General features: G+C 38.6%; 1 protein-coding gene across 3 annotated transcripts in view; it reads right to left on the reverse strand.

The window, feature by feature from the left end:
* Positions 1-18459, reverse strand: part of FRS2 (fibroblast growth factor receptor substrate 2) — a 109799-nt gene extending 91340 nt beyond the window's left edge. Inside the window, exon 1 of one of the 3 annotated variants that reach the window (XM_086400018.1) lies at positions 18287-18459. The gene's annotated coding sequence lies outside the window, so the exon portion shown is untranslated. Of the gene's footprint in view, positions 1-17581; positions 18065-18286 lie in introns of those variants that run through there. The other 2 variants (XM_086400019.1, XM_086400020.1) reach the window with 2 other exon arrangements.
* Positions 18460-24022: the final 5563 nt, after the last annotated feature.

Consider the following 24022-nt stretch of genomic DNA (forward strand, 5'->3'; position numbering starts at 1 on the left):
ATCAAAAAATTCAGTATATTCCTTTGCCAGATTCAAACATTCGGACTAATGCCAAAAAAGAAAAAAAAAAATCACAAAATAGAGTTACACTTAAGAAGGGAGGAGGGAAAAGTGCCTTAGAATTAATATGTAGAGTTTACATATCTTGACATTTACAATGCTCAAAATTCTCCAAGCCAGGCTTCAGCAATACGTGAACCGTGAATTTCCTGATATTCAAACTGGTTTTAGAAAAGGCAGAGGAACCAGAGATCAAATTGCCAACATCCGCTGGATCATGGAAAAAGCAAAAGAGTTTCAGAAAAACATCTATTTCTGCTTTACTGACTATGCCAAAGCCTTTGACTGTGTGGATAACAATAAACTGTGGAAAATTCTGAAAGAGATGGGAATACCAGACCACCTGACCTGCCTCTTGAGAAATCTGTATGCAGGTCAGGAAGCAACAGTTAGAACTGGACATGGAACAACAGACTGGTTCCAAATAGGAAAAGGAGTACGTCAAGGCTGTACATTATCACCCTGCTTATTTAACTTATATGCAGAGTACATCATGAGAAATGCTGGACTGGAAGAAACACAAGTTGGAATCAAGATTGCCGGGAGAAATATCAATAACCTCAGATATGCAGATGACACCACCCTTATGGCAGAAAGTGAAGAGGAACTCAAAAACCTCTTGATGAAAGTGAAAGAGGAGAGTGAAAAAGTTGGCTTAAAGCTCAACATTCAGAAAACGAAGATCATGGCATCCAGTCCCATCACTTCATGGGAAATAGATGGGGAAACAGTGGAAACAGTGTCAGACTGTATTTTTTTGGGCTCCAAAATCACTGCAGATGGTGACTGCAGCCATGAAATTAAAAGATGCTTACTCCTTGGAAGGAAAGTATGACCAACCTAGATAGCATATTCAAAAGCAGAGACATTAATTTGCCAACAAAGGTTCGTCTAGTCGAGGCTATGGTTTTTCCTGTGGTCATGTTTGGATGTGAGAGTTGGACTGTGAAGAAGGCTGAGCGCCAAAGAATTGATGCTTTTGAACTGTGGTGTTGGAGAAGACTCTTGAGAGTCCCTTGGACTGCAAGGAGTTCCCACCAGTCCATTCTGAAGGAGATCAGCCCTGGGATTTCTTTGGAGGGAATGATGCTGAAGCTGAAACTCCAGTACTTTGGCTACCTCATGCGAAGAGTTGACTCATTGGAAAAGACTCTGATGCTGGGAGGGATTGGGGGCAGGAGGAGAAGGGGACAAGAGAGGATGAGATGGCTGGATAGCATCACTGACTCGATGGACTGAGTCTGAGTGAACTCTGGGAGTTGGTGATGGACAGGGAGGCCTGGCGTGCTGTGATTCATGGGGTCGAGAAGAGTCGGTCACGACTGAGCGACTGAACTGAACTGAACTGACATTTACAAAAAAAATGGAAAAGAATGTTATCAACTGATAATTTTCATCTTTGTTCTGTATTACTTTGTATTTACTAGTAAACTATTTACTATGGCTAAAGAGTGCCCAAGCACTTAATAAACAACTCAACAGTACTACTTATCATAATATTAGTTATAATCATATGAAAGTTACAAGTTAACAACTACACAAATAAACATTTAAATTCATATCAATGGTTTTCAATCCTGAGTCGAGTAACACCTAGGGTAAAACTGAAAGTTCTTTAAGCTATTTTCAAGATTTAAATAGCCTATCACATACTGTCAGAAATATATAATTTTTTATACTAATTATATATGTATATGTGTACATATATCCTTTTCTTTAAATTCTAATGGCTCTACTGATGCTCCATGAAATAATAAGTAATGATAGGGATAAAGATGAGTGTTTAGATTCCAAACTAAGAATGAAATTTAGCAGAGGAAAGAGCAAAGTTTATGTCTGCTGCCACTTCATTTTTCCCTTTTACATTCTCTTATTTCACAGATACTTCAGCAGTTACAACACTGCAAGATTTTAGTCTTGTTCTCACATACACAGAGCCAATATAAGATAAAAACAAACAATTATAAGCCTAATTTTCACGTTGGGATGCACCTTCATTTTTTAATTAGTACAAAAGTAACATTAAGCAGAAAAATGAAAGAAGGGCCCAAGATGTGGAATAACTGTAGAAACACTACCCCAAACATACCCAAAGACCACTCAAGAATATTTAATGACTGGGTAAACAAGATGACCTGAAAAGCATCTAGCACCTGCACAGGAGGTAAAGGACATGCTATATTTGAGCTTCATGCAGCCCTAGTATGTAGTAAGCACCCTAGGTACAGACCTTCACGTTGTGAGCTTTCAAAGATGCAAATGTGTGTTCACACGTCCAACAATGTAAGTTAGTTCGTGTGTCTGGCACACATGGTCGGGTGTGTGCATCCGCTACAAGTGGTTGTGCTTTTGTGTACTTCCCTGTATAATACTGTACAGAGTGCAGTAGTACCTCCTTGCCTGTTCCCTCGATGCTGGCCCCCGGACGCCAGCTGTTGTACTCTACTTTTCAAGGTACTACATTGTAAATTTTAAAATGTTTTCTTTATTTTCTATGTTTATTTTTCATGTATTATTTGTGTGAAAAAGTGTTATAAACCTATTACTGTACAGTAAGTCCCCTCCATACGAATGACTTCCATTTTGAGAGTGTGTTCGTAACTCCAATTTGTTCCTTAGTCCTACGGCTCCATCACTTAATACCTACCTGATCGAGGGAATCTTACTTAACCTTCTGAAGCCTCACTGCTTTCCTCTATAAAACAGAAATGAGGATTTCCCTGGCGGCACAGTGGTTAAGAATCCTCCTGTTAATACTGGGGACACGGGTTCAGTCCCTGGTCCAGGAAAATCCCACTTGCTGCAGAACAACTAAGCCCGTACGCCACAACTATTGAGCCTGTGTGTCACAACTACTGAAGCCTTTGTGCCCTAGCGCCTGTGCTCCGCAACGAGAGAAGCCACCACAATGAGAAGCCTGTGCACCGCAATGAATAGCAGCCCCTGCTCACCGCAACTAGAGAAAGACCACACAAAGCAATGAAGACCCAGCACAGCCAAAAATAAAATAGATAAAAATTATTTTAAAATAACAGAAATCAGAATAATAATTCAGTAGAAACTCATTTAACAGACCTCTACTTTATCAACTTAGAGAAATAAAGAACTTAAACTCCTCCATAAATCACTTCCTGATGTTCCTCACAGGCCGACTACCGGCACCTGGCAGTCCTCTAAGTCAACCGCTTTCTTACAGTGTCCTCAACCTTCTACTCACCAAATGAGCTGGATGCTTAACAAGAGCCAGCTGTTTGTTCCCAAATTCACGTAAGCCAACTGTACTTGTTATTGTAATTATGTAATTTAAGATTATGTAAACTGATGAATTATGAGCGTGAAAGGGGTTGTTTCTCTGAAAATTATGTTGAAAAGTTCAAAAAGATTCAAAGGCTAATTATTTTCTGAAGTTATTATGGGTTTGGATGTATGTAAAAACAGCTTTAAAAGAATGGTGGAAAAAGCATAAAACTGTAGAAGGATTTTATGTAAAACATTAAAACTGCCTTTAAATTCTGTTTTATTAGAAAGGGATACTTCATAGATAAATGCCTCATGGGTATGGATTATTCTAAAAAGACAATCCAGAACTCGAATGAAAGATCCATCCATAAAGAAAAACCCTGACCCTATGGGGAACAAAGTGGTGAAAGAATGTCTATTCGAGTTAAAAATTAAAAATACATATCATTTTTTATGATCCCTTGCTAACCAACATGTCCAATCTCCTACTCAACAACACTTATGAGATCTTCACATGTAGCTACCTCAAAAATGTGTAGGAATACTGTGACAACTAAAATAAAGCAAAGTGTTGGCATTAATGACATTCTACTTAAAACTTCTGTTTTAAGGGTTTTGTTAGTACTCTGATGGTCTGACTGGTACTCAAAGAATATAGCAATGCTTTCTTTCAAAAGAGAAATGTAAAAGGTACATAATTTCCTCGTTATTCTGCTATTTTTGTATTTTACATACTCCACACATGATTAACCATGTAACTTCTGTGGTGGCCATCGAAAAAGTGAAGATGTCCAGTAGTCCTGAGACTGCAGGCTCCAGGGTTACACTGTAAGGATACTATTATGGTAATCCCAGGAATGTATTAATGTATCAGCGTGACCCAGCACCTAAGGCTGACAAGCAAGCAGGTAAAGTGAATGAGGTGCTGGTGTGGTGCCAGTGGAGGGAGCAGTGCTCTGTGAAGAGTTAACAGACAGATGGAAAGGACAAAGATTCAGACTGAAGAGACCAGCCAGATCATGGCGGAGGCCAGAGGAAGCAAAGCAGAAACTGGTAATCATTCTGTAGGTAACAAACCTATAAACTGAAGAGGTTACAGGCAGAGTAAAGAGAAGGAGCTGGTGACTCAACCTCCTGCACAGAACTGTTGAACACTGGCATAGATACTAAAAAGCTTTTCCAAATTACTTAAAACGAAAATCACATTTTTAAAAGTTCATGGCATTTTGATGTTACAATCAATTGTACTCTTCATAGAAAAACTGTTACATAAAGAAATGCACTCTAAAATTAGAACAAAGAAGTACCTTTTTCACCTTAAGGGGTAAAAGTTAACCCTAGTATCCAATCTAACAAAGATATAGTGAAACAGTACTAGTATTACCATGCTTTTGAAAAGCAATTTGACCAAATTCTCAGGATTAATAAACCCTCATATCCTGTGGCACCATATCACATATCTGGGAATCTGCTGTAAGAAAATGACTAAAAACATGAAGAAAAATACATGCTTTTAAGTGTTTTCTACAACATTCCTTATAACAGCAAAAATTATATATGATGATGACACAGAAATAATGTTAAATTTTAAAAAATCATAGAAGGGAATTCTCTGGCAATCCAGTGGTTAAGACTTTACGTTTCCACCGCACAGGGCATGGGTTCGTTCCTGGGAACTAATATACCACATGCCACACAGCACAGCCAAAAAATGTTTAAAAAGCAAACAAAATTGAGCATACACTATAAATATGTAAAACATCATATAAAATGGGGCATTAAAAAAATCAGAATGATGACTGTATTAGGGTGGTAGATTCAAAATCTGTTTTTCCTACCATCTAACCACCTTTCAGAAAAGTTAATTTTACATTGAGAATTAAAACAAATTGTATTTTTAAAGCATGCATTTCAAAAGGTTACACACTATACTTTCACTCATACAACGTTCTCAAAATGACAAAACGAGGGATGAGGGGATGGGCTGTGAACACAAAGAGGTAGCACTAGGGAGTTCTGTGGTGACGGAACAGTTTTGTATCGTGACTGCAGTGGTGGTTAAATATAGAGATGGGCTAGCACTGTGCAGAACTACACACACACAAAGAAACGTAGATCGTATCTGTACATGGTCTGTATTCTAGTTAACAGTACTTGTGCTTAGTCGCTCAGTCATGTCTGACTCTTTGCAACCCACTGGACTGTTTGTAGCCCACCAGGCTCCTCTGTCTGTGGGATTCTCCAGGCAAGAATACTGGAGTGGTTGCCACTTCCTTCTCCAGGGGATCTTCCCAACCCAAGGATCAAACCCATGTCTTCTGTGTCCCTTGCATTACAGGTGGATTCTTTACCTCCTGAGCCATCAGGGAAAGTCTATGTTATCAGTAATGTTAACATATGGTTAACATTACATATGGGAAACTCTAGTTAACTGTAATGTCTCAATATCAATTTCCTCATATTCCTATTGTATGACAATTATCCAAGATGTCAATATTGGGGAAACTGAGTGAAGAGTACTATTCAGGGCCCCACTATTTCTGCAACTTTCTGTAAGGCTCTACCTCAAAATAAGAGTTTTTTAAAAAAAATACACGCATTTGCTTGTGTAACATTAAAGTTTGTCTGAGTGAGGGGGAGACAAGGGAATGTCAAAGAACCATGTAATACACTGACATAACTTCCAAGACACTACTTCTAGTAACTATTCATAAAACCCCGTAGGAGGCAAATAGCAGTCTTTATAGCATCTGTAATTTACTTAGGTTAGGCTTTAATAAAAGACTTCAACTGAAATTAAAGTTATCAATTTTCAGAACACACTTACTGAGTAGTTTTCAGTCTCAAATTCTATACTAACACAATCCATTAAGGGTCTCAAGAATTTTCTCTCTGGCCAGGAAAATTTCAGCCAATATAAATAAGATTTTCTTAGAAATATTCAATTTAAATATATAAATGACTAACACAGACAAAGGGATATAATAGTTCATCACCTCTGAATTGTGCTCCATGACAACAACTGCATCTTATCTAGATTCACCATTTTCACCTCAATACCCAGCATGGTTCTTGATACCTAGTAGGGTCCCAATAATTGAAGCCAAGGGGTGAACTTGTGTCCTAATCAAGGTTCTATGCCCAAGTCCCTTCGGCTTTAACCAAGAATGGAAGGTGGAAAGTCAGAGGTAAAACGGGAGAAAAGGTGAATGTGGATAGGGCCCAGCATCCACCAATTAACCAGGTCAAGAGATTACTTAACCAATACTACATTCTAGTAATATACTACATTCCTCCAATCACCCAAATCTTAAAGATTTGCTTAACAATTAAAAAAAGAATTGAACTGATATCAGAAAATCTGCCTCACTTATCTTTATCATCTAATGCCTTCAAGAAAGCCAAATGCGGGGGAATTTCCTAGCAGTCCAAATGGTTTAGGACTCCACACTCTCATTGCTGAGGGCCATGGTTCAATCCCTAGTCAGGGAACTAAGATCCCACAAGCCATGTGGTGCAGCCAAGAAAAAGAAAGCTCCAAATTTTCTTCATTAATGGCAAATCCATTTACTTTTTAATCTAAAAAAAAAAAAAAAAAAAAATCTTACCTAGAGTTATGCAAAGCTTCAGAAAAACCTTCCACACAAGCTTTAAGCTCTAAGCAACTACATATGTATTATTATGTACTTACAGGAGAAGGGGATGCCAGAGGATAGATAGTTAAATAGCATCACTGACTCAATGGACATGAATTTGAGCAAACTCTGGGAAACAGTGGAAGACAGAGGACCCTGATGTGCTGCAGTCCATGGGGTAGCGAAGAGTCAGAGACAGCTTAGTGACTGAGCAACAACATACATACACATTATCCATCTGCCTACACTTATATATATATAAGTATAAAATGTGAACAAATACAATTACTTTAGAACTATTACCATGTAAGACCCTTACGTCAGACAGCAACTCCTGTCTGTATGTTATTTATTCACTCAACCATCCCAGGTACTGACAACACAGGAGACAAGACACAGACCATGCCCTAAGTTAACAGTCAATCTACCAACTTAGAAGGCAACTGTAGCTAGTTTAAAAAAATAATCTTAAGAAAACTTTAAGGGTTTGAATTCCAATGCTGCCTCTTATTAGCTATGTTTCCGAGTCTTAGTTTCCAGAACTATAAAATATGTACTACTGCCATAAAGATTAAAATAAGGTCATAAAATACAGGCATACCTAAGAGATACTGCAAGTTCAGTTCCAGACCACAACAATAAAGTGAGTATCACAATAAAACGAGTCACACAAATTTTTCTCATTGCCCAGTGCATATAAAAGTTATGTTTTATGTGATCCTGTAGTCTATTAAGTGTACAACAGCATATCTAAAAGAAATGTGCATACCTTAATTTAAAAATACTTTAAACCAACTATATTTCAATAAAAAGTTGTCTTAAAAACTTTATTGCTAAAAAATGCTATCAACTGAGCCTTCAGCAAGCCACAGCAGTTAACATCAGAGATCACTGATTACACATCACCATAACAAATATAATAAGAATAATGAAAAAGTTTGAAATATTGTGAGAATTACCAAAATGTAACAAAAAAGACATGAAGCTAGCAAATGCTATTGGAGAAATAGTACCAATAGACTTGCTCAACACAGGGTTGCCACAAACCTTTGATTTGTAAAAAATGTAATAGAGCCAAGTACAATAAAAGCAATTTTTTTAAAGAGCAATAAAACAAGGTATATATAAAAATGCCTGGCAAACTAGAAATCTTTCATACCAATGAAAGATATATTATTACTGTACTTATCTTTTTTTTTATTTTGGTGAGGACCATTTTTTAAATCTTTATTGAATTTGTTACAATATTGCTTCTGTTTTATGTTTTGGTGTTTTGGCCTCAAGGCATGTGAGATCTTAGCTCTCTGACCAGGGATCGAACCTACACCCCCTGCATTGCACTGGGTTGCCAGGGAAGTCCCACTGTACTTATCTTTTCAAGAAGAACAAAACACTAGGACCTCCCTGCAGATTGCTTATTAAATGTAAGCAGAAAAATAGTAACTACACAGTGAATAAACCAGTCAACACTCTGACCAAAAGTAAAATCACTAATGAGGGGCAAATGGACTTAATGTATATCCAGACGTAATATTCTGAGAGGGGCACATACCTTTTGTAGTAGTCTGACTGATGATAAATTAATAACCTGAAACCATGAGACAAATCCAAGTTGAACATTTTTCTATAAAACAACTTATCTATATTCTTTAATTGCATAAAAGACAAAGACAAGCTCATTTTGCAGGAGACTAAAAAGAAATGACAACTAAATACAAGATATGATCAAATCTACAGGACTGGAATTTAACAGACTAAAGTATTTACCAATATGGAGACTAAAGTATTTACCAATATGGAGACTAAAGTATTTGCCAATGTTAAATTCTTGGAATTTGATAATGGTACTGTGATTACCTAAAAGAATATCCTTATTCTTAGGAAATACACACTGAGCTATTAAGAAGTAAAAAGGTATGCAACAAACTCTTCAGTGGTTCACAAAAACAAATAATAATGTGTCTTTATGCCATAAATCAAATATGGCAAAATGTTTAAAAATGGATAAACATGGGTAAAGGATATATGAGTCTACTATATCATTCTTGCAACTTTACTGTAAGTTAGAAATCATTTCAAATTAAAAAGTTTAAGAACACAGGATACTAATCTCCAGGGGCTTACTTATAAGCTCTAAGCTATACATTAATTCTACTTTTTAAAAATCACTCTGCAAAATTAATACAGAGAACGTTCTAAGGAACTTCACAGTCAGAACACAAAATGAGTTAGGAAAGCACAGCACTACGAGCAAGAGCAAGCAGGACAACAGACTCACATTCGCAGACTTCAAACACTGGGGTTATCACACAGTAAAAAATAAGCATATGAGGTAGATGTTCAAGAAATAAAGTACCTGAGAACATGACTAAAAAAAGAATAACTATTTTTTTAAAAAAAGAATAATCTTTAAAAGGAACTGAATACAACTTCTAGAAATGACCAAAAAAGATAGTAAATGAAATTTTCAAAAACTCAATAAACATGATAACACAGATGAAGACATTATGCTGAGTGAAATAAACTAGACAAAATGACAAACACTGTATGAGCCACTTATATGATCATACAGAATAAATTCACAGAAGTAAAATAGTTGTTGCCAGGGGCTCAGTGAAGGGGGAATAGGGGCTTACTGTTGAATGGGTACAAATTTCATGATGATGAAAAAAGTCCTGGAGATGGACAGTGGTGATAGCTGCACAATAAGGTGAATATATTCAATGTCATGACCTGTATGCTTTAAAATGGTAAATTCTATTTATGTGTATTTTACCACAATTTTTAAAAAAGATATAATTGATAAAATAAAGTGAAAAAAACTAAATGAAACAGGTGAACAAAACTGAGGTGAGAATTAGCTAACTGGAAGAAAAGGCACTAATTGTTGAGAACACAATACAAACAGATACAGAAATAGAAAATATAAAAGACCAATTACAAGGCCCAATGGGTAGAGTAAAAAGATCTAACATACTTCAAAACACAAGTTCCAGACATGAAATAAAGAAGATAAAATTTGAGGAGAAAATAGCCAACAGATCTCCAAAATTGACATCAATCTTTAGATTCCAAAGCCTACTGAATACCAAACATGATAAACAGAAGAAACCATCTTTCAGACATATCAAAATAAAAGTGCAGAACACCAAGGGTAAAAAAAAAAAAACAATGTCAAAACTAGCTCTCATGAAACAACAGAGACAGTCATCCCTCAGTTTTCCAAAGGGGAATGTATGGTTCCAAGACCCCAGAGGACACCCTCCAAAGTTCAAGTCCCTTCTACAAGACAGTGCAGTATTTGCATATAACCCAGGTATGTCCTCGGAGAAGGCACTGGCACCCCACTCCAGTACTCTTGCCTGGAAAATCCCATGGACGGAGGAGCCTGGTGGGCTGCAGTCCATGGGGTTGCTAAGAGTCAGAGACGACTGAGCGACTTCACTTTCACTTTTCACTTTCACGCACTGGAGAAGGAAATGGCAACCCACTCCAGTGTTATTGCCTGGAGAATGTGGGCTGCTGTCTATGGGGTCGCACAGAGTTGGACATGACTGAAGCGACTTCGCAGCAGCAGCAGGTATGTCCTCAGGTATACTCCAGATTACTCAAAACACCTAATACAATGGAAATGCTATATAAACAGTTGCCAACATGCAACAAATTCAAGTTCTGCTTTTTAAACTTCCCATAATTTTTCAAATATTTCAGTTCATGGGTGGTTAAATCCAACAAGGCAAAACCTGCAGATATGGAAGGCCAACTGTATCTTTAAAGCAATGGCAAATCACATGGATTACTGATTTTTCAAAAACAATAAAAGCTAGAAGAGAATGGAGCAAGATCTATAATAAAAATAATAATAATTGCTAGCATTGAATGCACACACAGGAAAGTCACCTTCGGGAATAAGACTTTCAAACAAATAAAAAGTTTTTCAGATAACAGACCCTGTAAAGGATGTTCAGGGAGAGAGAAAATGATCTCAGATCCCAATAGGAAGTTCAAGACACAAATGAAAATGAGCAAAGACATTTGTATGTATGTATGTATGTATGTGTATGTGTGTATTACACAGGGAAATCAAAGCAACAGTGCTTAAAACAAAAAGAATGTATAATTTGTTGGAATTCAGGGAGAACTAAAATAAAGGGAAACTACAAACTTCCAAACATGAAGAAAGAGGAAAATGGATTTTTAAAAAATACATTAACCAAAATTAAAAAGAAAAGCAAGGGAATGATTAACACAAAATTCGGATCGTGGTGATTGAGGAAGCATGTCAGAGAACACAAGTGGTGATAAGTACAGAGGGGCTTCAAAGAGGCAGTGTTCTACTGTTCAAGCCAATTATTTAAGCTGTACATGTATTATCCTATATGCTTCTGTAATAAAAGTAAATTTTAAAAATCAACACGAAAAAAAAAAAAAACAAGGCTAGCAATCATTCCCTAAAAACCTAGAATATGCCCCAGAGTTTGGTATTCAAAACTGAAACAATAAAAAGACTCATTATCTTCTTTAAGAACTATTTGTGGAGTGCCTATAACTGAGCTGAGAGGTGGCATGAAGATTACTAACCTCTCTTCTTTCTCTTGTCTTCCTAACCCTAGACAGCAGCACTGTCTAATATAGTAGTCACAAGTAGCTGTTCACATTTAAACTCATTAAAATTAAATAAAATTTAAAAATCACTTCATCTGTAACACTAGACACACTTTAAGTGCTCAGTGGCCCATATGAGGGCCACTATATAAATAGTACAGATAGAGAACACTTCCATCATTGCAGTAAGTTCTATTAGACAATGCTGCTATATTTTTTATAACATTAGAAATACACTGATGACTGAGCAATGTTCAATTTTTCAGATGTTCTTACTTTTATAATTATTCAATTTCCTTTCAAAGTCATGTTATTTCTATGAAACTACAGCTCCTCAGCAGTTTAAAATAGTTTGCTCTTTGTTGAGAAAAATACAGAAAGTGTGAAGACCTTTTCACTATCTCTCATGTTCCACCAAAACCATCAGAACACAAGATTTTTGTTTTCAAGAGCCAAAATTAAATAGTCAAGCATAGTGCTACTAAATTGTAATACAAGCTATGTCAAAACGAATACAAAAATCCACAGGATGAACATATGACCTTTCTTGGGGGCACCAATTTTAGCTGGCAGCACTTTAAAACACTGTTTACATACATATAAAATAGCAATGCAAAATTCATAAGAATTTTTAAAATTAAATGCTACAGACATCATGAAATTTTCACTCTGGGCACTCTGGGCTACAGCTCCAAACTTCTGAGCATACCATTCATTTCTGCCATTAGAAGCACTTTAGAGGAAAATTGCAAGCATTATTAAATAAATGAATATACGTGATTTTTTTTCATTAACCAGAATCAAAGATACATAACAAAACTATAAAACAATAGCATCCTTAATATCTAAAGGAGCAAACATCCAATTTTCTTTAAAATTAAAATACAGAGGTCCTAAGCTATTTCAGCTTAACCTGAACATTTTGCTTTAGGCATTCTAACACAAATTAAGTATTTCTACAGCACTCCCAATTTTTTAAATTACCTAACCAAAAACACTCAACGGAAACAAATGCTAAGCCTTAATTTAACAAGCTAGGTTTGCAACTTAAGTTTTCTCCTAAACTCTAAGTGAACCAGGGGGTCAATAAGCTTCTCATCTAAACAACTGAATGCAATTTCAATAACCGCTTATGCTAATAATTGTTTTGTGTCCCCAGGAGGACTTCTGAGGCTCCACTTACATAACCAATTATGCAAAGCACTGAATTATTCTCTTTCTCTAGAAAGCATTTTGAATACTGATATGCATACAAGGTTTACTTGCTACATTAAATAAAGGCTTACCTGCTACATTAAATAAAGCTTTTCTAACTCTAGCTTCAACAATTCTACAGAAGAGGTGAAAAGGAAAGCCAGTTTCTACTACTTCACTATGTCAAAGGCGAGTGACTTATTTATCTTCTTGGCTAATCAACAGAGGAATGACTGACACCAGCACCCCCAGGCAGCCCCCACAGTTCACCAGTTTCCTCCTGGGACTCTGGTTGAGAAACATAGCTTTAAACAAATAATTTGGAGCAAGTTGTTTGAACTCAACTGAAAACAAATTTGAATTGCTCCTTGAAATATGCTGTAGGTATTCATGTAAAACTTGACAAATTCAAATTCAATGAGGTGAGAATCACAATACAGCCCCTATAGGGTAATCGAAGGGTAGAATGTAAGCCAAACCTTGAATATGCATAAATATGTTGAATGAGTACTCTTCCCTAATCTCCTGGTTTTGTTTAACCAAGATTTTAGATTTCACAGAGCCATAATCTTAAAAAAAAATAAAGGGGGGGTGGGGGGGGTGGGGCTGGTAACTTTTATTCTGCCAAAGACATTTAAAAAGAAAATAACTACCAATTATTATCTCCATTATTTCATTTAAAAAATTAATATGCTGATACCAAAAATGGTAAAAGATAATTTTAGAAAAACATGTTATCTTCTAAATTCAATAAATGTAGCTTTATGAGAAGTTCATTCATTCTCATTTCACTTCAGACAAGTGACAACTCTGTCGTGGACTGACACCACTCCACAGTCCAGCACTTGGGAACCACAGGTCTAAGCAGTTAACCTCCATTTGGAAAAAGAGAGCAACAGTAGGACATGCCCAAACCAAATATTAACCTATTCAATAATGAGGAAATCGAGGCGTTCTCCACTGGAGGGGTTTAGAGGCTCTCCCAAGATCACAGACCAAGAATTCTGACATCAGTTCAGTTCAGTTCAGTCGCTCAGTCGTGTCCGACTCTTTGCGACCCCATGGACTGCAGCATGCCAGGCCTCCCTGTCCATCACCAACTCCCGGAGTTTACGCAAACTCATGCCATAGGTCTGTCTTATATTGACATAGGTCTGTCTTATTCCAGAGTCAGAGTTCCTAATCACCATGCTAAATTTCCTCTAATATTCTTCCAGTGGTTTAAAAAAAAAAAAAAAATCCATCCTAATCCAGTCACCTTTGTGACCAGTGACAACCGAGGAATTTCCAAGACAGCTGGCAGGAGTGAGAGGTGTACTCCCTGGCCATCGCTCAGACTGAAGCTAAATGGAACTCCTGACCTTTGCCTTATTAATACCAGGCTCACTGCAACGAAGCTAACCAGCCCAGACAAAGCACACACAAACCCCACTGCCTCCAACAACACTGACACAGGACTCGGGATGTTCCCAAGTGCCTGTGACAAGAGTGAAAAACATACGCCTAAAAAACAAAAGGCATATATTAATTCTCAAGAAGGAAATAAACACTTCCATAATAATTTAAAAATATTCAACTTGCCCTCAAAAAGTTACAACTCTAAGCCCCATTCTGCAAATAACTACCATTTTTTTACACACTGATATACAGGTTCCCTTAAATATTTAAACAGGAAACCACATGAAATTCTATAAATCTATATAGTTCTTAAATACTTTCAAAATTAAAATGTATAGTTTTTAATATATGTATCATTATATGTTAAGTGTCTTATCATTCTCTCTAAAATAATCCAAACGTTAGAGACAAAACTACTCACGTTAATCAAAAGTACTTATAAAAGGGAGTTGGAAGAAAAATATGCAATTAAATACCATTTTCTATGAAAGGCACTTTGTCTTTGAATAATCAGAAATTCTTGATATTGAAACCAAAATTGAAAGTTATACATATAAAGAGAATACAATGACAGAGAATTTTCCAAATCCTCACATATCACTTGCCAACAAATGTCCAAAAGAAACGACCTAAAGTAACCAAAGACTAACACTGAACCAAATGAGTCTGAAACAGTCCCTCCTCCCTGAGATAGAGTAATGATAGCACAGTATTCTTGGTAGTACAGCAAGAAAGTTGTTTCCCGATCAGATTTTCAATGATCAGATTCTTTCTACGCCATTTGAGTCTACAATGCGAGGGAGCAGTACACAGACTACCAAAATTTTTACTCACTGAATAAAACTATGTATTTAGTGTCTTTTCCTTCTGTTTTAAACAGATGCCATCTAAAATAAAGGGTTCTTCTTTTTTTTTTTCTGTCTAGACTCTCCCTTGACTCTTTCATCTTCTTAAAGATTCAACGAATACATCTTATTTATATTATTCTCTACACCAATGTTTAATATATGCCTGGCACTGACCTCTCTCATGAACTCCACACCCATATTTTCAAAAAATTCTATTTTCAGTGTTTGTTAAGTATATAAAAAACTCACTATATTAAAAACTGATCCCATTATGCACCTCCTTGCCCATACTTTTAGTAATAATACCACCAGTGCCGTCACCTACAATTAAGTCACCTACAATTAAAATGAGTGAATCTTCAACCTCCACTTCCTCCAAATCTTTCCCAACAATCCCTCCTCCCGCCCACCTACCTAAATCATGATACCACCACTGCCTTTTCCTATTATTTATATTCTCTTGAAAACCGGCTTTCTACAACAAATCATTCTACATGCTACACTATTAAACCTTGGTAGTTTCTCATTACCTCCCCAATACTCCAAAATACAGCATTTAAACATGTTCTACAGTCTAGCCCCAATTTATGTTTCAAACCTCATCTCTTATTCCTCAAAATGAACCCTATATTCTGGGTAATCTGGTCCACTTACTTTCCTCTGAGTACATAATGAACTTTCCCACCTCCATACTTGTGCTCACATCATTCCCTTTATTTAAAAAGCCTTCTTCATCCACCTACTTCCAGCCCCTAAATTTTTGTCTTAGAAAAGTCTTACCCTCTGTAATGTTGAACTCAGGCTGCTGGTTTATTGGGATTAGCATGTTGTAGCAAAAACACACAAGTTTTGGCACGAGACAGACTTGTATTCAAACTAGGGCTCAGTTACCTGCTACTACAGAGTCCAGATAAGTCACTTAAGTATCAGTGACCTCATTATTAAGAAATACGCTCAGATATTGTTGTGAAGCTTAGAAAAGGTATGTAAAGCAACTAGCATAGAGCCTGCTATGCATGAAATGCTCAATAAATAATAGCTTCAGAGCTAACTTTAAAAGTATTACTACCACCTTCCATTTTACTTTAGATAAAAATGAACCCATTTTCCTTTCGTACAACTCCAAATTTAGGTCAAACCACTCACATAGGAAGTATTTATTTTTATATGCTGTAAAGTATTATACAAATATCTGACATCTCCTAGATTTCAAATTCCTGAAGACCCAAGACTTAATGTTTGCATCCTCTAATGCCTAGCAGTGGTTTTCATGAAGCACAAAGCACTCACCTCCAGTTAGAAAAAAAAATTTAATATGCCTAAATATTTAATACGCTCTTCATGACTTCTGACACACCTTAGAAAATTACTGCCAAAACATGAAGCTTAGTTGTTACGGCTGTATCTTTTCTTGCTCCTACATGGTTGCCTAACAAAGTTTGATGCCTAACATGGCAATACCTGTTGAACTGACTTGAATAATATAATTTCCAATGCAAATGTTCAGTATCTGCTTAACAAATGTGAGCATAATTAAATTTACTTTGGGCATCTGATTTTTCCTTTTTCTATTCTTACAATTCTTGAAATCTTTCCCTTCAAAACACACGATCACACCTTCAGTACGAATTCATAACCATATCTAACCTGACTCCTTTTCCAGATCCTCTCAATTTCAATATCCCAAGCACCTCAAATAGCTAAGAATCTACAGTTTCTATCTAAATCTAAAAGTTGGGCAACTAGTCTTCACTCCACAATCTTTTGCAGGGACTTTAAAAATCATCCACCCTTTACCTGTAGAAGATCAACAATGGTGAAATAAATTTTCTTGTGCATAAGACAGCTCCCTGAATCATCACTTAAGTCTAATTTTCCCTAATTCATGAGATTACTCCCTTCCCGTGGTGGAAGGAGAATGAAATAAGTACTCCCAAAAAACTAGAGCATAAGTCCTAATACAAGCAAAAGATGAGAAGTACAGGAAAGTGTCACTGGTTTCACAAAGGTGGCATGCATATACTTCACAATGCAGAAGTAATGGTTATCTAATGGCAGTCAAAATCAACAGTAACTGTATTCCTTTATGATCATAAATTTAAAATCTCTAGTACATGTGGGAAATCCTATTTCCTACAAAGCTTTCAGGAGTAGTTTATTACCTAAAACCTGTTCGCTAAAAACAACTACCTACATCACTTTCTCCTCTACGAAAGACTCAATTTATCTGAAGTAAACACCTAATACTATAAAACAATAGCAAAAAAAACAAAACAAAACAACAACAAAAACACCTCTGGCCACCTGTGTGAACCTCTGCATTGCAAAAACAGCTGTAATAGTCTAAGGAATCTCCTTGGAGTTACAGGGCACAATTTTTCTTTATAAGTTAAGAAAAATGGCAATTCCAAACATGAAGGTAAACAAGCTTTGAGAAAGGGAGGGTATAATAACTCTCCAGCCCTACGCAGTCAATTCTTACAACAACCGCAGACTGAACTCACCAAACCACTGTGACTTCAGATAGCCACAGAAATTAGGAGTGCAGATTAGAGAGTAGCATCATCTCCTAACGTCGGCGGAGAAAATAAGGGAACTTACCTGAACTCCTGATTTTCCTCAAGCAAGTTTGTTGTTTTAAGAAGTGACTTCAACAACAGCTTGAGTAAGCTTCCCAGTGAGTAAAGATCATGGGAGGCATGCTGGTGCCACACTGCCCTACGCCTCCAACAGCGGTCCCAAGCGCAGTCCAAACCGATCCTGAGCAACCCCTACACCAGTCTAGACGGAAAGCCTTGCAGAAGATCTCTGGCGTCTACACACGTATCGCCCCGCCCTGGGACCGAAGAGACGACACTCCTGGGACCCCAGCTAATTACCGAGCCGGACGACAGACCTAGAGGTCGCCAAAGTCAGGAACTACAGCCCACGATTGAGTCTGACGTCCAGATTCCCAGCCCCGGGTCGGACACAGAAAAACCAAATCCCAGAGACAGCGCGAGGATATAGGGGAGCAAAAATGAGGGGGCTGGATGGACCGAGGCCCAGCCCATTCTTAACTCTCCAAACAGCAACAACAGCTCCGGGAACCCACTCCCTGGCTCCGCCCCGCCCACCCCACGGCCCCCACCGCCCGCTCCTTCCAGTCCCCCGGGCTCGGCGAAAACCGCGGCGGTCGACAACCCCCTTTCTCGAACCCCGACAGCCCAGCCCGCAGCCTGGAGCCCAGAGCTGGTAGCGGGGGCCCGAGAGCGCCAACCCCGACGCGGCCCGCGGCCGTCGCAGTTCACTCCCCCGGCCACTCACCGGCTGCCCGGGAGGTGAGAGGGGCCAGGGCGCGGGTCGACCGGCGCTAAACCCCGGGCTCCCACACGGGTAGGCGCCCCTCCTCAGAGCCGACCAAGCCTCAGCGGCTGTGCCTACAAGGCCTCTCTACGGCCCGAACCCTAGAAAAGCACTTCCGGGGGAGCGGGGGAGGGAAGGGTTTTGGCACCGGAACTGCTCGCGGGCTGGAGCTGCCAGGGCCTCCCAAGCGGGGCGGGGCGGGGCCTCTGCCGCTGGCGCCCGCAAAGCCGCCCCCGGGCTCCTTGCTAACCCTTTCTGCCCCGCGGCTCCGCCTTTCCCCAAACTCCGGGTGAATCGTTTACAGCTCTTCGACGTGTTCTACTCAGGCCACCTAATTTTACAGAGGAGAAAACTGAGGCTCAGAAGATTTAGGTGCAAGGTCCAGCGCTTTCACCCGCCTTCCGACCCTCTCCAGTATTCTTAGCACTGCAGTTTGCCTCCTTTAAAAATAATAATAGTTAACATTTATTGACCGCCTATTGCGTGATAGACACTGTATTAAGCGTTTTGGCGCTTAGCTCAGTTAATCGTAATCAAATCCCTTGAGGTTGGTGCTATCCTTTATTTCTGGCAGAGGAGGAAACCGGTCAAAAGAGACCAAACCCGATACCGCAAACATTAGTTCTTGATTTTAACTCATGTTGTGTGTATAAATTTCACCCATCCCTAACACGAGTTTTAAGTTCTTTGAGGACAGGAATCAAATTATATTCCTTTATTCCATCACTTGAGGCCAAGAACTGGGAAACTGGAAGCTTACTGCCTGGGTCCTATTATTTTATACTTTTATTTTTTCATCCTGGGCAAGTTGCTTTACCTCTCTAGGCCTGTTTTCCTCCTTTGTGATATGTTTAATATAGTTGCTGTGTATGTGTGTTTGCATGTGCACACACGCACACATACATGTATAATCATCTCTGGATTGTTAGAGGAACTCAAAATGAAAGTGCTATGTGCTAAGTTGCTTCAGTTGTGTCCGACTCTCTGCAACGCTATGGACGGTAGCCCACCAGGCTCCTCTGTCCATGGCATTCTTCAGGGAAGAATACTGGAGTGGGTTGCCATGCCCTCTTCTAGGGGATCTTGCCAACCCAGGGATGGAACCGGTGTCTCCTGCACTGGCAGCCAGATTCTTTACCACTAGCACCACCTGGTCTGGGTAAAAATCAACCATTCTCATACCTTGTCACTAATAGGAACAATTTTTCCTCCAGTGGAATGACTCTAGAAGGAGGTAATTTGGATAACTACAGATTACTCATAGGTGATTGAAAAGGTTAGTGAAGGAAATAAGGAAATAAAAGAGTAGAGGGCTTCCCAAGAGGACCAGTGGTAAAGAATCCGCCTGCAATGCCAGAGACATGGGTTTAATCCCTGGATCAGGAAGATCCCCTGGAGAAGGAAATAGCAACCCACTTCACTATTCTTGCCTGGCAAATACCATGGGCAGAGGAGCCTGGCAGGCTGCAGTCCATAGGTCACGGAAGAGTTGGTGGTGGCTTAGGGACTAAACAACAGGTTTTTGCAATGGGAAAAATGAAGGTAGGTGAGCCAGACAATGTCCTGGGGCCAGCCTGGGTACTTGTGACACTGAGCTGAGACAGTTCGAGGACCCAGAGTCAGAGGACAGGCAGGAGAAGGAGGCGGAAAAGAGAAGGATTCCTCAGCCACAAAATCAGAAAGGCACCAAACGTCTGAGGTAGTTTCTGTATTTGAGGCTAGATTCTGGGTCAGGGGCTGGCAGGGAGTGCTTAGCATGCATACTATCTGCCAAACAAATTTACAAGCATCTCTTAAAACTGTGGGGGAGGAAGAGGAAGATTTTTTTAATTTTCTACTAAGAAAGTCAGGGGAAATGAAAATAGTTCACAACTTGTTATTACGAATTGAAAGATGCAAACAGTGCCTTTGCTTTTGGCTTTTTTTTTTTTTTTTAACAGCGCTGCCTTATTTTATTTCTGTGATCACAGAAATGTTTGTAAATACTTCTCTAATGGCCAAATTTATCAGCCTTTCGTGCCTTGGAGTGTGAAGAAGTGAAAAACAGAGCCTGGGCTGGCAGGACTCACTGCTTTCCACCGAGGGCTTAGAGGGATAGCGAGAGGAACCCTGAATCGCAGACATTGTCAGGCTCCCTGCAGGATGCAGTGGCACCACAGGTTTGTCATTGAATCTGGTCATCTAACTAGTAAATGGTGCAGCCTGGATTTGAATGTGAGTCTTTCTCCTCAGCTGCTTTTCACCACTATGCCAGAGGTTCTCAGTCTTGTGAATGCGTCAGAAATCTCCAAATGGTCATGTCAAAACACAGAGGGCTGGACCTCACCCCCAGAATTTCACTTAACCATGCTAGTGCTTCTCTGAAGTGTAGTCCCTGGACTCCTATCATCAACATCATCTTTGAACTTGTTACAAATGCAAATTATTAGGCCTCACTCCAGACCTTGTAACTGGTGTGGGGCCCAGCCGTCTGTGTTCTGACAGGCCTTCTCAGTGGTTCTGATATATTCTCAAGCTTTAGAACCTCTGTACTCTACTACCTTGTCTTCCACAAATCCCCACCCGCACCTTTTTTTTCTAATTATCCCCAACAGAAATAACTCTACTGAAGCAAAAGTTCTTCCCAGTAAATTAAGTGATTTATGTATTTATGTTTTGCTTTCAGTAGGAGAGGAGGCTAGAAAAAAAAATTAATAGGATTCTTTTTTGATTACTGTCAATTTGTACTGAAATTTAACCAGATACTACTGGGTTGGAGGTGGAACTAATCTCATTTGCAAACTACTCTGTGCAAGGGCTTAACCTGCATTTTCTAAATTGATCTTCACTACCCCACTATGAGGTTTTATGGCCTTAATTGTACAGAAGAGAAAAACTGAGGCTTAGATGAAGTAATTGACTTGAAGGCCACATTCTTATTAAGGGGGAGAAATCAGGGTTGTTCAAACAAAGATCCCTCTAATTCCAAAACTCATGATCTCTCTACTTCATGGCAGGAGCTTGTGGAACCAAATTCCACTGTGGGCTTCACCACCCCAACTATGCAACATTGAGTAAGCGATTTAATCTCTATTTCAATTTCTCCATCTCTAAATAATGTTATCATAAATCTGCCCCTCCCACACTGGAATGTTAGAACAAATGAGGAAATAAAAGCATAAGTGCTCTGAACTTTTTTGAAGAAAAGCAATAAAAAGACAAGTTATTATAGTGCTAATATGTTTAGCCAAGTGTTGCTATGTGAGCCTGAGCACTGACTCTTTCCTGGTTATCTCCCGATTCGTACATAAGAAGTTCAAAGATTGTAGCTGATGCCACAGAAAAAGCATTGACTTCATTTATCAGTATCTACTGGAGGTTAAAGAGGATAACAAAGGCGTATACGTATCTCTCTTAAAAATTACAAGAAATCTCAGGTTCATAGGCTCCAGGTTGTTGTCACATTGCTGGCCCATCCTCATCTTAGACATCTTTTCTCCAAACCCTTTTCTTTTCCACATTACAAGCATCCCTCCACCCTCCTGCCTCCACCCCCTAGGCAAAGACTTAAAATTCCTCCCACTTTATTATGTAGAAGGCTTTAGCTCTCAATCCTCCTCTCAGACCAGACTCTAGGCCTATCTTTGTTGACAGAGTTGCCAACTTGCACAATTCCAGGAGGTACCATTCACAAAGAATACAACCTAAATGGTGCTCAAGGGGGTGCCAATTGCACAGGGCACAATAGGAATGGTCCCCCTGGAACTGTGCAAGGCTGTCGCCCTGTCTATGCATAGCTCCCACCCCAAAAACCCATTAAGGTGTTTTGTTAAACAAAAGAGCCATCTACTTGGGTGTCCACCAGTTTGCCAACTTTTGAAATAATGGGGTTCTTTGTGGTTTTTGTTTGTTTTAAGTAGGCATGATCAAATACTTAAATCACCAGGCTTAAGTCCTGGGTTCCACACTCTGCTATGCCATTTTTCACTCTGTTCTGTGACATTATTGCCTACCGCTCCACTAGACTTGTGAGTTTCATGAAGGCTTTGTCATATTTCATCTTCTTTACCTTTTATTCATGTCTTGGCACAAGTGCTTTAAAAACCGGTTTGAATAACAGCACAGCGTACTCATATCTATGTACTAGTATATTTGGCAGAGATTTGACAAATGGCCTCAACTGTGTTGTTTGACCCACAGAGTTCTGTACCAAGAAACAAATTGAGTCAAAAATCTTAAATTGAGTAATGTCATGTAAAATAACAATCCCAATTTCTGGCGTCTCTTAAAAATTTAGACACTATGGCAAACTGGGCATGCATCCCACAAAGTGTCAATGCCTTTAGCTCATGTGCAGCTCTTTATTCAGTAGTACAATGAGTTGGCTTCACTCACACATGAAATCTTCATGGCACACACTGAGGTTGGAGCCACTGGTGCGTGGAATCATATGGGAATCTTAGAGAAACAAAAATAGAATTCTGCCTTATATAATATGTATTTTGAGGTAATTTTAAATTGTTTTTCTGGGGTAGAAAATTGTGGGGTACCATGTTGTACCATTTCTAAACTAGCCAAGCAAGCGCAGGCATCAGATTATAAATACGATTACCACCAACATTTTACAGGCATTGTAGCTGATGTTATTTGTCAAGTGCCTTGGAAACAGAAATGACAAATAATAACAAATACTTGAATAAACTTCGTGATAAACTAACTTAATGGGTTGTGATTTTTTTTCCTGGATGAAGAAACAAAAGCACAGCTAGTTCAGGTAACATGCAAGTAATGGAGCCATGATTAGAACCCAGGCAGTCTGTCTCCAGAGACATGGTCTTAACCACTAAATTAACATTTATTGAGCCTTTCCCATGTGCTATGGCCATGACTGCCTCCCAACTGAAAGAGACTACTAGATTTATTGAAGAGTCCATGTATCTCTTCCAGGCCTTTTATAGGGTGCTATATTAAACCCACACAGATCCTTCTCATCTCTCTCCCCCTTTTATCCCAAGTCATACTGACACGTTTATAATCTTCAGTTTTGAAGTGTACAAACTGCAGATGTCCAAGATTTCCTTTAATTCCAATATAATTCTTACACAGTTTGTTTTTATTGCAAATTAGTCCTATGCATGTGGTGAAAAATAGGCATCTTTTAAAGACAATGGAAGCAATTTGAAGCGATATAATATTGACACTGGAAACCAGTATCTGTAGTCAAATTATGCTTGTGTAGAGAAATGGGAGATAGCAAGGTTGAATTTGAGCAAAAAAGTCACATTGACACAAATGCAATAAAAGCTTAAAAATAGAGGAATGGTCATCAACATTCTTCATCAACATTCAAATATGTCTTCAGCATTTTACATTTAATTTGTAATTAAAAATGGAGAAAAAATTTGGAACTTACATTTTCCTTTAAAAGGTGTAAAAAATTAAGCTATTGTCCAAAATGAGTTGTTTAGCAAGTTTCAGCAAGTTGCATACTACTTTCACACTTCTTTATGAAGATGGATGTAACCCATCTTACTCTGCCTCAGTTTCTCCATCTACAAAAATGCATGATAAGTGCGTCTTTATATTGTAGAGATGTGAGACATAGCTAATAAATGATTATAAAGCACAGCTCTTTGAAGTATAAAGCACTGCATAATTACTAAATACTATAATAATCATCCTCATAATCATAGTAATTTTCAGCCAACACATCAACCA

Source organism: Bos grunniens, chromosome 5 (assembly GCF_055505025.1).
Source record: "Bos grunniens cultivar Pamir isolate PY7600 chromosome 5, Bosgru_T2T1.0, whole genome shotgun sequence".
Taxonomy (NCBI): domain Eukaryota; kingdom Metazoa; phylum Chordata; class Mammalia; order Artiodactyla; family Bovidae; genus Bos; species Bos grunniens.